Genomic DNA, 13,787 nt, shown 5'->3' with positions numbered 1-13,787 from the left:
CCGAACAGAAAGTTGCATCCGATCTTCCCGAGGTGAAATGAGTAGAATGTCGATCATGCTGCCATGCCGAGTGGACGAACCATCGACATATATTCTCCAAGCAGATTCTGGCTCGGCGTTCTGGACCTCTGTGACGAAATCAGCCAAGGATTGAGCCTTGATCGTCGTTCGAGGCTGGTATTGAATGTCGAACTCACTTAGTTCGGTTGTCCACTTGATTATCCGTCCGAACGCATCTACGTTAAGGAGGACTCTTCCCAAGGCGTTGTTGGTCATTACGACGATTGGATGTGCGAGGAAGTATGGGCAGAGCCTTCGAGCTGCAAGTACCAATGCATAAGCTAATTTTTCAAGACCAGTGTAGCGGGACTCGGTGTCTTTCAATATATGGCTTAAAAAGTATACGGGTTGTTGTTCATGCCATTCTGCTTAACTAATGCCGAGCCCATCACATACTCGGTGGATGATAGATAGATCCAAAGTGGCTCCCCAGTGCATGGATTAGCTAACATAGGCAAGGAGTTAAGATACTCCTTGAGCTCTTCCAACGCCCGATCGCACTCCGCGTTCCACTGGAATTTTGTTGCTTGGCACAACACCTTGAAAAAAGGTAGGCTTCGGTCGGATGACATGGATATGAATTTGGACAATGTTGTGATCCGTCCGGTCATCCATTGAGCCTCCTTTAAGTTGCGTGATGGAGGCAGGTCTTGCAGCGCCTTCACCTTGCTTGGATTTGCCTCGATCCCCCGCTTGGTGATGATGTAACCCAAGAATTGACCACTCCTTGCGCCAAATAAGCACTTGTTTTGGTTCAACTTTATTCCATAGGCCCTAAGAGTTTGGCATGTCTCATCGACATCTGCACAAAGGTCTACAGCTCAGAGAGATTTTATTAAAATGCCATCAACATATACCTCCATATTACGGATGAACTGTCGTCGGAAAATCTTGTTCATCAACCGCTGATATGTGGCGTCGATGTTCTTCAGTCCGAACGGCATGACGTGATAGCAATACGTTCCATCGGTCGTAATGAAGCTGACCTTTTCCTAATCTTCTCGAGCGAGCGGTACTTGGTGGTATCCCTGATACGCATTGAGCATGTAGATCAACTCACGACCTAATGTGGAATCCACCATCTGATCTATCCTGGGCAGGGAATAGAAATCCTTCGGGCACGCCTTATTCAAGTCACGGAAGTCGATGTAAACCCGTCATTTGTTGCCCAGCTTGGAGACCAACACCACATTTGCGAGCTAGCTTGGGAATTAGACTTCCCGTATATGACTGGCCTCCAGCAGTTTCTCTATCTCCTTTTAGATGATCAGGTTTTGTTCCACGCTGAAGTCCCTTTTCTTTTGCTTCACCGGCCAAGCGTCCAGTCGGGCATGAAGCTCGTGCTGCGCCATGCTCGATGAAATTTCGAGGAGCTCGTGAGTCGACCAAGAGAATACGTTCTGGTTTTGTTTGAGGTAGACGGCCAGCTCTGCCCTCTTCTCGCTTTCTAGATCGGCGACAATGAAAATGGTTGCTTCTGATCGGCTTGGGTGGATCTGAACCTTCTCCTTTTCTTCATACACTAGCGTAAGAGGCTTCTTCGTGATAGTGTTCACTCCCAGGCACGGATTTTTTTAAGCGGCCTTTGCTTCTGCTCTGATCATCTCGACGTAGCATCGCCGAACGACCAATTGATCACCTTTGAATTCTCCCACCCTGTCATCCACCGAGATTTTGATCTTCTAACAATAGGTAGACACCACCGCTCAGAATTCGTTGAGCGTCGGTCGACATAGGATGACGTTGTAGGTCGAAGGTGCGTCCACCACGATGAAGTTTATGGTCTTTGTCCTCTTTAGGGGCTCCTCTTCGAGTGAGATGGCCAGCTTGGTCTGGCCGATCAACAACACTTTGTTGCCTATGAAGCCGTAGAGCGGGATCGTCATCGGCAGCACCTCGCTCCAGTCGATTTACAATTGATCAAACGCCTTCTTGAATATAACGTTCATCGAACTCCCTGTATCAATAAAAGTTTGATGAATTGTATAATTGGCAATTACCGCTCGGATGATCAGTGCATCGTCATGAGGAATTTCCACTCCTTCCAAATCTCTTAGGCCGAAGCTGATCTCGGGTCCTTCGGCCTTCTCTTTGCTGCAGCCGACAGCATGAATCTCGAGTCACCGAACGTGCGACTTCCTCGCTCGGTTAGAATCACCACCAGTCGACCCACCCACGATCATTCCTATTTCTCCTCGAGCGACGTTGCTATGGTTCTCCTCTCGTTCCGACGATCTAACCCGCTCAGCAGATGCTCTAGTAGGGCTTGTGTTATTCCTTCGCGAGAATTGATGATGACATGGCTCAGTCGTCCTCCTTTCCTCCTCCCTACCCTGCAAATCCGCGTCTGTGTCGTCGATTAGGAGAATGTGATCGACGACGGTATCCACGTGGAGCTGGTCTGCTAGCTACGGTCGGTAGATCATAGCAATCCCTCGTGTTGTGTGTCACCGAATGGTGGAAGGAGCAGAAGAGTGGCGTCCATACCTTGCCTTTTACGACCCTCGAGCGACTAGTTGCCACAAGTACGACATGTGTCTTTGGCTCCTGGTGGGATTGGGCTCCACCCGATCGAGGCCATTTCGGAGGTTGATGGCTGCTCGGCGGTCTCCGTTCAGATGCAGCTACTGGCTCGACTAGTGTTTCCTTTTTTTTTTTGCCACTTGGGCTTTTTCCACATTGATATACTCTGTGGCCTTCTTCTAAAGATGTTCAAAGTCCCGTGGTGGCCTCCGAATGAGTGATCTAAAGAACTCCCCTTCAGTGAGTCCTTGGGTAAAGGCATTCACTAACACGTCCGAGGAAACCACCGGGATGTCCATTGCCACCTGATTGAAGCGCTGGATGTAGAACCTCAATGCTTCCCTGGGCCCTTGCTTAAGGGCGAACAAGTTGACGTTCGTCTTCTGGTGGCAGCGACTGCTGGCGAAGTGATGCAAGAAGGCCACTCTGAAGTCCTTGAAGTTATGGATTGAGCTGCTCGGCAACCTCTTGAACCAACGTTATGCCAATCCAAATAACGTAGTGAGAAAGACGCGACACTTCACTCCATCCCTGTATTGGTGAAATGTGACCGCGTTATCAAACTTGACCAAATGGTCATCCGAGTTGGTTGCTCCATTATATTCCTCGATCGTCAATGGGGTGTAATGCTCTTGTAGAGGGTCATCCAGAATCTCCTGTGAGAACTGTTGATTGATCCGCTCAGGCGAATCGTCTTCCTTTGGCGCTTTTCTTTTCGTGCGTTCCGAACGGGCGCCTCATCCGAAGAAGATCCCCGATCTTTATCCGCTCGGCCCCTCTCTTCTGATGGAGTCTAGAATAGTGCTCGATGGAATGAGATCGGTGCATAAGGGGCTTCTCCATAGGTGACGATCGGCTTCTTTGTCTGCTCTCGAGCGGCTATTTGGTCCACATGCTCTACTTGTTCGGCCAAACGGCCTACAACTGATGTCGCAGGCTCTGGTGCTTGGTGCTCGGTCAGCAGTACTTGTTGTTGTTATTACTCCATTATTTTCGCTGCTTGGGCTTGTATCAGTGTGTCAAGCTCTTCTTGCGTCAGCGTCAACGTCATCGTGTGGTGTCGTCCAGCATCTTCCATCTCCTCATTTCGGATGCAGGCTACTTTTCCACAAACGACGCCAAAATGATCCTATCCGAAAGCGGGCGAGTGAAAAGTTAGAATGTAGCAACTTCGCTGACCGCATTTCCTTATTTACCAAAAGACTTTTTATCAAAAGGAGTGACCACATTTCCTTATTTATCAAAAAAATACCCTAGTTTCGAAACTACCAAAAAAAACACCAAAAACAGTGTTATTCCCTTTCTACCCCTCCCGCCGACCTCCTAAATTCCACGCTATTTTTCAATGCATGGGTCTGATATTAGAAAATATTAGGCTCAGTGTGGGCCTGATATGGAAACTATCAGGCCCACGCTGAGCATGATATGGAAAATATCATGCTCACGGTGGGCCTAATATGGGATCAATGCATCTCCTTGTTAATCCTGGACAGAGAGGATGAATTGGAAAATGGCGAGAGAGAGAATTTAGAAGATTGGCAAGAGGGGTAGAAAGAGAATAACACTATTTTTTATGTGTGTTTTATAGTTTTAAAACTAGAATATTTTTTTTTTGTATAAATAAAAAAACATAATAACTCCTTTTGGTAAAACAGCCGAAGGAAAAACAGCACCTGATGTGAGAATCATAGGGAATCGAAGACAATATCTCGAAAAACTATGGGTAGTTTCTTTATGTACGAGATTAGTTGTCGAATGTTCTGCCTCGTCACCGTTTCCATGTCGACATATCTCGGTCTCTCACGAATACCCATAGATTGTCGGAGTTAAATCTCTTGAGGTTCCGTGACAGAAGGGGCGCGACTGTGATAGCGCGTTCCTGAAATTAAAGAACATGAGTATGAAATGCAGAATAGTTGTGTTCTCGAACCCACAAGTTACAGATTTTTAGGCCTATTGAGCTGAACTTATCCACTAAAAAATGAACTAATTTATAGCTAAATCTTTAAACAAGCTGTATTTCAAACACACTAGAACTTCTAATAATCAACTAAGCGAGATTATGAATCAATATTTGTGAAATTGTTTGCCTGTAAAAAACATACAAGGTTTGTTTGTATATGACTAAGAAAATTGAAACAAATCATGGTTTCAACTTAGAAGTAGAGCATTAATGTGCCAACCAGTTAGCCTCACTTGGTGCATCTAATATGAGTCAAACAGTGTGAGGAGGCAATTTTGACAACCCTATTTCGGTACCTCTTGCGAACGTATGTTTGGTGATACACCTGAAGTCTACACAATATACATTGGCATCTAGCTATCATCGTCATTCAAGGTTTGTCACAAAAGATTGTAAGAAATCATAGAAGAGAACATGCATGCATACACACACACACACAAAAGGAGAGGATACACTCATAAAATCAGTTTCTGAAAGAGAGAAAAAAAAGCTTTTACCATTCTCTGTAACACTTACATGCACACTGCATGGCAGCAATTGGGCAACACAGTTTTGCTGTTGGACTCCCTACAAATCCCACATTCCTCTTCTCTTTCAGCATATATTTCAAAGAAACATTTTCTTTCTTTCTCGTCTTGTCGCCCATGTCTTCCATATCATTGATACCATTTTGTAGTTGACGCGAAGAAGGGAATATCACAGCGGCAAATAAATATCATTTTTTTAAAAAAAAAAACTAAGAATTCATGCATAATAGAACAATGCCACTCAAACTTCTGCAAGATATAGAGAGGCACTCACCATAAAACTCTCAAATAGTAGCTTTTCTTTCACAGGTTGACATGGTTGTGGAGCCATCAGCATGAACCTGTACAATGTGAGTCCTTATTTGAACAACAAAGGTAAAAAAGTGAGGTAACTAATTTGGAAGATGAAATCCTTTTGAAATTTTGTGAAACAATGCAGCTGAATTGGAGACCATATACATCATAATTCGCAAGAGTCCAAGCAACCCGGCCAGATTGCAATCTGTCCAAGTCACTAGGAAAAGAAATAAGTGTGCCACTGGACTATAGGACATATGCGTATGAAGGCATGCACCATCATACTCTGTGGGAAAGTCTGAAGCCCTACAAATCGAAAGAAACATTAGAAGAACGTATGCAGTGTGAAAAAGTAATATAGTTCATTTTCCTTTGTAGGCATTTTATGTCCCTGCGCAAGAAAAAATTGGGCAAATTTAAAAGATTAAGCATTATAATAGAGATAGAGCAACACAAAGGAAACTGAACATTAATCGACAAATGGAGAGAAAATGAGCTTGATGAGTTATTGATAATATTTACGAGAAATTCAAGTTTTCTATCCATAGATAATATTGAAAACAAAATTTTTATTTTGAAAAATGTCTACTCCTAGAGAGTCCCAAAAGCAATCCCACCATTCCAATAGACAAGCACAACTTCAGCTCACTTTTCCTTGTTTAAACATTATGAACTTAGAATACAGAGGAAAAAGTATTTTTCGATATTCACGTCAAGAAATCATCAGAAAGCAGATCCATCTGCAATACTCACTCTTTTAGTCTGGTATAATCATTCAGAAAAACACGTTAAAAGCAAGAAATTACGCTTACAGACTTTAGGACAAATGACAAGAATGGATAAAAGTCTCAAAATACTACTTTGATACATAAAATATCAGATGCACCAATTAACCCATAGCAAAACCAGATTTGGGGGAAAACAACAACAACATACAAAGTGTTTGCGTGTTGGATGTCGGCTTCAAGAACCTTCGGTGAGTCCTTAAACGATCTCCACATAGTACCTCCAGACAGCATCGACCTTTTGACTAAGATTAAGTGTAGTATCTGTTTTTATCAATTTCATATATGATATAAACAATTAAACTAATTTTTTATAAGGAAAAGTTCGTTACAGTAACTTGCTGCTGAGGTTCTTGAGCATCGTCCTTGTATTGCACTATTGCATGAGCTTGGCGCTAGTCAATATTAATAATATTGTGCAAAGATGTTAACGTAGTAATTATATAATTATTACAATATGAGCACTTTATTCCTAGTCAATATTCGTCAACACTAATTAATGTTAATCAACATTATATTACAGTAGCTACATATTATAGTTGGTATTTTATTTATAATCAACATTAGTTTGGCATATGTCTAGGCTAATCGAAATCTTTGGAGATGATTCGTACTACAGTTTAGAGGAGGAACTTTAGGATATCTTTGGGGAAATGCACCTGGTGCATTAGCTAATAGGATGACTTTAGAAGTGTGTGTACAAGCTCTTAATGAGGGGCATGATCTTGCTCGTGAAGGTAATAAAATTATCTGTGAAACTACGTGTGAAGTATGAAATGAGATCAAATTCAAATTCGAACCAGTAGATAAGCTAGATAAATAGAAAAGCTAAGTGTTCATAATTCAGTAATTCTTATTTGTTCTCCTAATTGATTGCAACTAAAGTCAGCCCAATCTTGTTTTTAAGAAAAGATTGGGCTGATTGTTGAATTAAAAAAAAAAAAAGGAATGAGCATCCTATATAGACTATGTACTTGCATATATGTTTATGTTTCTTTAATTTTACTTTATATGATATCTAAATAGAATACATAATATAAGAGAAGATCTAAATAAAAGATCGAAGACTAAACAACTCAATACTTCTATTGTTTGTTGTTGGATTTATAATGAATTTAATCCAATTTTAGGGATCCTAAGGAGTGGTGGACTTTTTTATATCTCCTCATTTCGGTCCATAGATCAAGCTAAGAGAAAGACTCCTTCTATCCATCATCCTGTATATTATTTTTTTCGTTGCATGTTGAAATAGAAACTTAATTACTTTTTATTATATTATATGATAAATGAGACTGAGAAATGAGAATAAATTATTTATTTATAAAAATAGAAACTTTTCACAATTTTTTAGTTTGGATTATTTCATGGTAATACATTATATGGGAAAAAATTATCTTTTTATTAAAGACAAGTTGAGAAAAAGATTCTATCAATATATTGAAGTAATACTTCGAATTTCCACAAAAGATAAATTTTTCTTTCAATACTTACTCCTTATTAGTTAATAATTCTAATGCTTAGAGTCGTATGCTTAATTCCAATAGTTAAGGTCAAATGAATATTCATCAAAATTTTTTTATTTTCATTAAATTGAAGGTATTTCTATGTTCAAATGGCTATGTAATTTTGTATTTTCTGACGAGAAGGTAGAACATAGGTGTCGGCCTAGTAAATCAATAGATAATGTTGATCGTATTGGACATATAGATAGAAGTGAACAACCTATATTCTAAACGATCTGAAGAAAAAGGTTCCTAGTTGGAATCATATTAGTATTATTTATAATCAACATTAATCAACATATTATAGTTGGTATTTTATTTATAATCAACATTAGTCAATATTGTATTGTAAAAACTACAATTCCATAATTACTATAATTGTGTAGTTATAGCAATTATAAAAATCATAGCTATTTCAATTGTGTAGCAGTTAAAGAAGCATAACTGTCATAATTGCATAGCAGTTATGATCTCTTAATTACTACAACTACATTAAAAATAAGAATAGTTTTTGAGTTTCGGAAGTAAATTGTATGGTGGCTTGATGATGCACTCTTTTGATAATAAACAAAAGAGAAATATTTGCCTGATGATTCAAATAAAAACGGATGTTTTTTATTTTTATCTAAGATTTTTAAATTAAATTACTATTTTAAAAAAAATAAATTCTCATTCTTTTGTGTAGCCAATTTTATGAGAGATCAAATTGAGACTCTTTATCTTCAATCCATTATCCCTATTCAGTTATGAGAGATAAGAGTAGAGTTCGTGAAACAGAAAAGAATACAGTTCATATTCTGGAGAGATCTTTACAATAAAAAAAATGAAGATATAAGGATTGTCTAATCAGATAAGGAGGCTATTCGTATACCCTAATAATAATAATAATAATAATAATAATTGATCCTGTTCGAGCGCTGTGGACATTGGAGACGTTGCACTATCCGCTGTCTTCGACTGGTGATGTGGATCTCCGACGAACCTACAAAGAAGTCGAGCCGGGAAGGGATTCCCGGCGACGACCCTCCGACGCTCAAGTCAGACAGTGAAGAAGAAGAGGAGCAAGGCAACGCTACTGTGGCTACAGTGATGAAAATCGCATACCTCCGTCGAAGTCCGGGGGTCCTTATATAGGACCCCGGGGAGGTGCGAGCACGCTTCCCGATGCATGCACGCTTCCCCAAACATACCTCAGTAGGGTTGTGTCAAAAAAACATGTCTGACGTCATTCCGCAATCGTCCGAGCATATCCTTGACGTGACGGTGGAAACTTTCACCATACGATACTCTGTCCGCTCTGGCCGCCGACCATGCTATTTGTCGTCGGCAGGTGTCTCGAGGATGATGTTACCAGTTGTCCCTTTGCGCCTCTTGCCTGTTCCCGGGTCGGGCGGACCGGTCGCTCGGCGCTCATGGCCTCCGAGAATGCATATACCTCGAACCGGGCGGGGAAGCCCTCCTCATGTGCTCGGATGGGATTGCGCCTTATTGTCCTGTGGCTCAGCCGAGCGGCCTGTCCGCTCGGCCCAGAGATTCTTTTACCTTGAGCATCGGAAACCCGACCCCTGGTCAAGCTGTCTTTCGTCCGGCCTGGGAGACCCCTGGCCGGATGTTCGGTCGGCCTGATGCTCGGTCGGCCCGCAAGTCCGCTCGACACGACCTCTGTCTGCTCGGCACGACCTTGGGGTTGACCCTCTTGACCATTGACCTCCACGTGTCGTTGACCTCCCGCCAACGAGGGTCCCCCGTCCTTACCACCGGATCACATGCCTCCCCCTCAAGTCTAGTCGAAGGAGGCGCTAAGCCCGACTGACTGGACTATGAGTTTGGCCAAGCGACAGCCATCCTGCCACTCCCGAAAGTGTACCTCCGCTCGGCCACTATGGGGTCGAATAGTGTCGATCGACTAATTGTCAAGGGCTGCCCCACTGGCTTGTCGATGGCCTGTGATGATGTCCGCGGGATCTTCTCGGAATGCGTGTAAATCTCCGCTATTATGGTTGAGCACGCGGGTTCTGCCTCGTGATGGGGCTCATTAAATGCCCTCCTCTGACCGAGTGCCACGTGGCGCTATTGACGGCATCATACGACCGCCGCCTTACGCCCGATGTGATGTTCCTCAGTTTGAAATGGACGGTTGGATGCTGGCCTCGGGTTATGTGACATGCATCTTGATGTATGCTCAAGGGCTGAAGATAGGGGAGATCAGTTATCACTTCCGGAAGGCCCAATTACAAGACTACGGGCAAAGCGTTTCAAGGAAGCACTAAATGGGCTAATCAAAAAACATTGGGAGGACTATGAGCAAAGAGAAACCAAGATAATCGCAACTGCTAGTCGTGGCCTAATCCACGTAATCAGGCACAACCATCCATGACTGGCCGCGCTTAACGGAAGAACGCTAATAAGCATGCAAAGCATGGGAATTCGTTCATGCATGAAGACTTAAGTATTTTAGATTGTTTAATGAAGCATGCAACTTGGGACTCTAATTGTGCATGCATTTATTTTGTTTTGGGTTTCTAGATAGCTTGCATGAGGCATGAAACATTGGGACTCTAATTGTGCATGTACTTATCTTGTATTTTCCTTGTTCACTCTCATTATATAAGGGAGGGACATCTTAGTATGAAGCAACTTAGTTTTTGGTGAGATTGTGTGCTCTCTTAGTTCTTAAAAGAACTTGCTGAACTTATCGAGTCTACTCTCGTGGCGTTCAACCCATCGAAACTTATCACCCCTAGGTGTGGCGTTTCTTTCCTTCGTAGGCTTGGTTCGTGCCAATTCTTGGTTACGGGTCAAGGCTCACACTCTTGTCGTTTAGTTCTTAGGGTTCTATCCACCTTTGTTTCGGGTTCCATCACATTTATTGGTGGGGTTCGTATCATCTGGTATCAGAGCTTCATTTCAAAGGCAAGTGCAAATCTATCTTTACTTGTTGTTCAGCCAAAAGCAAAAATAAAATCATGGAAAAAAAGGAAAAAAAAGAGCACAACGAAAAGACAAAAAAAAAGAAGAAGCAGAAGAAAGCGCAAAAAAAAAAAAAACTACTTGTGTGAATCGAAGTAAATTGTCTTCAACAATTCTTTTCTTGTTTTCCTTATTCTCAAACTTCTACTCTTTCATTTCTCTTAAAATTCTGCCATCATAAGTTTCGGTGGTATCTTTTGAATTGCTACATGATATTCTGATTTGTTCTAGAGTTTGATCAAGAATTGAGAGATATCATCAATTAAGAGCTACCACCCAAACGTGAGTTGAGTGCTTGTGAGGTTTTCTTTCATTTTGCAGTCATGCCCAACAACCAGGAGGATGGAGCAAATGAGGGGGTTAGGCCACTTCCGAACTTGCAATTACAAGCATTGATGGGGGAGATGCAGCGGATGATGAGGGCGGAATTAGAATCTATCCATGAGAGGTTGGATCGGGTGGAGGATGGGACACCAAGAAGACATCAACAAGACCGTATTACTGGACCACAACGAAGACATGCCCAAGGGATTGATGTCGAAGAAGATGAAGAGGTTATTGTGGAAGACTTTGATGAGCAAAACTACAATCGGGGCAGGATTGGACATCGAGGAGATAGAAACGGAACTAGAAGAAATAATGATTTAGGAGGGATTAAGATGAAAATTCCAACCTTCCAAGGAAGAAATGACCCAGAAGCTTACTTGGAATGGGAAACTAAGATGAAAATGGTGTTTGACTGTCATGAATTCTCAGAGTTTAAAAAGCTGAAGTTAGCTGCCATTGAATTCACTGATTATGCTATTGTTTGGTGGGATCAAGTGGTGATGACTCGGAGAAGGAATAGAGAGCAACCTGTGTCCACTTGAGAGGAAATGAAAGTGCTCATGAGAAGGAGGTTTGTACCCAGCCATTATTATAGAAGCTTATATCAACGGCTTCAAAGGTTATCTCAAGGCTCTAAAAGTGTGGATGAATATTTCAAGGAGATGGAGTTGTCCATGATCCGAGCTAATATCGATGAAGATCGGGAAGCCACCATGGCCAGATTTTTACATGGTTTAAACCCAGAAATTGCTGATATTGTTGAATTGCAGCATTATGTTGAGCTTTCAGACATGGTCCACCAAGCACAAAAAGTGGAAGAACAACTCAAGAGGAGAGGATTGGCTAGGAGGGGGCAACCAATGACTACTCATGGCACATGGCGGACAGCTCCAAGAAAGGAGGAACAACCTCAAAATAAGCCAAAGTTTGAACCCTTCAAGAAGCCCAAACCTACACCATCTACTATTCAAGGTAATTGCGAGCCCATTTCCTCCAAAACTCGTGATATCAAGTGTTTTAAATGTCAAGGGCATGGTCATATAGCTAGTCAATGTGTGAACAAAAGGGTGATGGTAATAAACGCTCAAGGTGAACTTGAGTTGGAAGATGAGGATGAAATAGTTGAAGAAGTGCCACAAAAAGAGGACAATGATGATGAACAACATGCTGTTATCGGAGACTTATTGGTGGCCCGACGAGTTCTAAATCTACAAGCTAAGGAGGAAGAAGGTAATCAAAGGGAGAATTTGTTTCATACCCGTTGCTTTGTCAATAACAAGGTTTGCAGTGTTATTATTGATGGGGGGAGTTGCACCAATGTGGCAAGTACTGATTTGGTGGAGAAATTATCACTACCAACTCGAAAACATTCACGTCCTTATCGACTACAGTGGCTAAACGATTGCGGAGAAATCAAGGTAACAAAACAAGTCTTGGTAGCAATCTCCATTGGCAAATATGAAGATGAGCTGTTGTGTGACGTGGTTCCCATGCATGCATTCCATCTATTGTTGGGAAGACCTTGGCAATTCGATCGAAAGGTAACACATGATGACCTCACAAATAAGTATAGTTTTACTTTGAAAGGGCAACCTATTATTCTTATACTATTGACTCCAAGACAAATTATGGAGGACCAGTTAAGACTACAAAAAGCAAATGAAAAGAAGAAAGAAAAATAAATTGAGAGAAAAAAAATTGAGAAAAAAGAAGAAGAGGGAAAGAAAAATGAGAGGAAAGAAGATGAGAGGAAAGAGACAAAAGGAGTGGGCAAGGAAAAAAAAGGAGAGAGAAAGAAAAATATTTTTTATGCAAAAAAAAGTGAGATTAAGCGAGCTTTGTTTTCAAATCAGTTGCCCCTTATCCTTTTGTATAAGGAGACACTCTTGAGCACTAACGACCTTAACAATTCTTTGCCTAGTGTTATTGTTTCTCTCTTACAGGAATTCGAGGAGGTCTTTCCTGAAGAGGTTCCACATGGTTTACCTCCCATTAGAGGAATTGAGCACCAAATTGACTTCATACCTAGTGCCTCCATTCCGAATCGACCTGCCTATAGAAGCAATCCGGAGGAAGCAAAGAAACTTCAGAGGCAAATTAATGAATTATTAGAAAAGGGGTATGTTCGAGAAAGCATGAGTCCTTGCGCCGTGCCTGTGTTACTAGTTCCCAAGAAGGACGGAACATGGAGGATATGTGTGGATTGTCGAGTCATCAACAACATCACGGTAAAGTATCGCCATCCAATTCCTAGGATTGATGATATACTTGATGAATTGCATGGTTCTTGTGTGTTCACAAAAATTGATCTTAAGAGTGGATATCATCAAATTAGGATGAAGGAAGGTGATGAATGGAAAACTGGTTTTAAAACTAAGCATGACTTATATGAATGATTAGTAATGCCTTTTGGCTTAACTAATGCTCCTAGCACTTTTATGCGTTTGATGAACCATGTTTTGCGTGCTTTCTTAGGAAAATTTGTAGTTGTGTATTTTGATGATATTTTGATTTTTAGCAGAAGCTTAAAAGAGCATGTTACACATTTAAGGTTAGTTTTAAGTGTGCTAAAAGAAGAAAAGCTTTTTGCTAGCCTCGATAAATGCACCTTTTGTATGGAGAAAGTTGTGTTTCTTGGTTTTGTTGTTAGTACTAAAGGCGTTGAGATGGATGAGGAAAAGGTGAAAGCAATCCAAGAGTGGCCAACACCGACAACAATTAGCCAAGTGAGGAGTTTCCATGGTTTGGCCAGCTTCTATCGACGGTTTGTTCGTGATTTTAGCAATATTGCAGCTCCTCTTACTAAAGTCATCAAGAAAAACGAGTCATTCAA

At 41.5% G+C, this 13,787-nt stretch overlaps 2 pseudogenes; one reads left to right on the top strand and one right to left on the bottom strand.

Moving 5' to 3' along the window:
• Positions 1-1,980: 1,980 nt before the first annotated feature.
• Positions 1,981-6,371, bottom strand: LOC122011203 (annotated as a pseudogene).
• An 11-nt stretch (positions 6,372-6,382) lies between these two features.
• LOC122013049 lies at positions 6,383-6,558 on the top strand (annotated as a pseudogene).
• Positions 6,559-13,787: the final 7,229 nt, after the last annotated feature.

Source organism: Zingiber officinale, chromosome 8A (assembly GCF_018446385.1).
Source record: "Zingiber officinale cultivar Zhangliang chromosome 8A, Zo_v1.1, whole genome shotgun sequence".
NCBI classification, from domain to species: Eukaryota; Viridiplantae; Streptophyta; class Magnoliopsida; order Zingiberales; family Zingiberaceae; genus Zingiber; species Zingiber officinale.
Note: the sequence above shows the minus strand (reverse complement) of the source record. Positions and strands in the feature narration are given on the sequence as shown.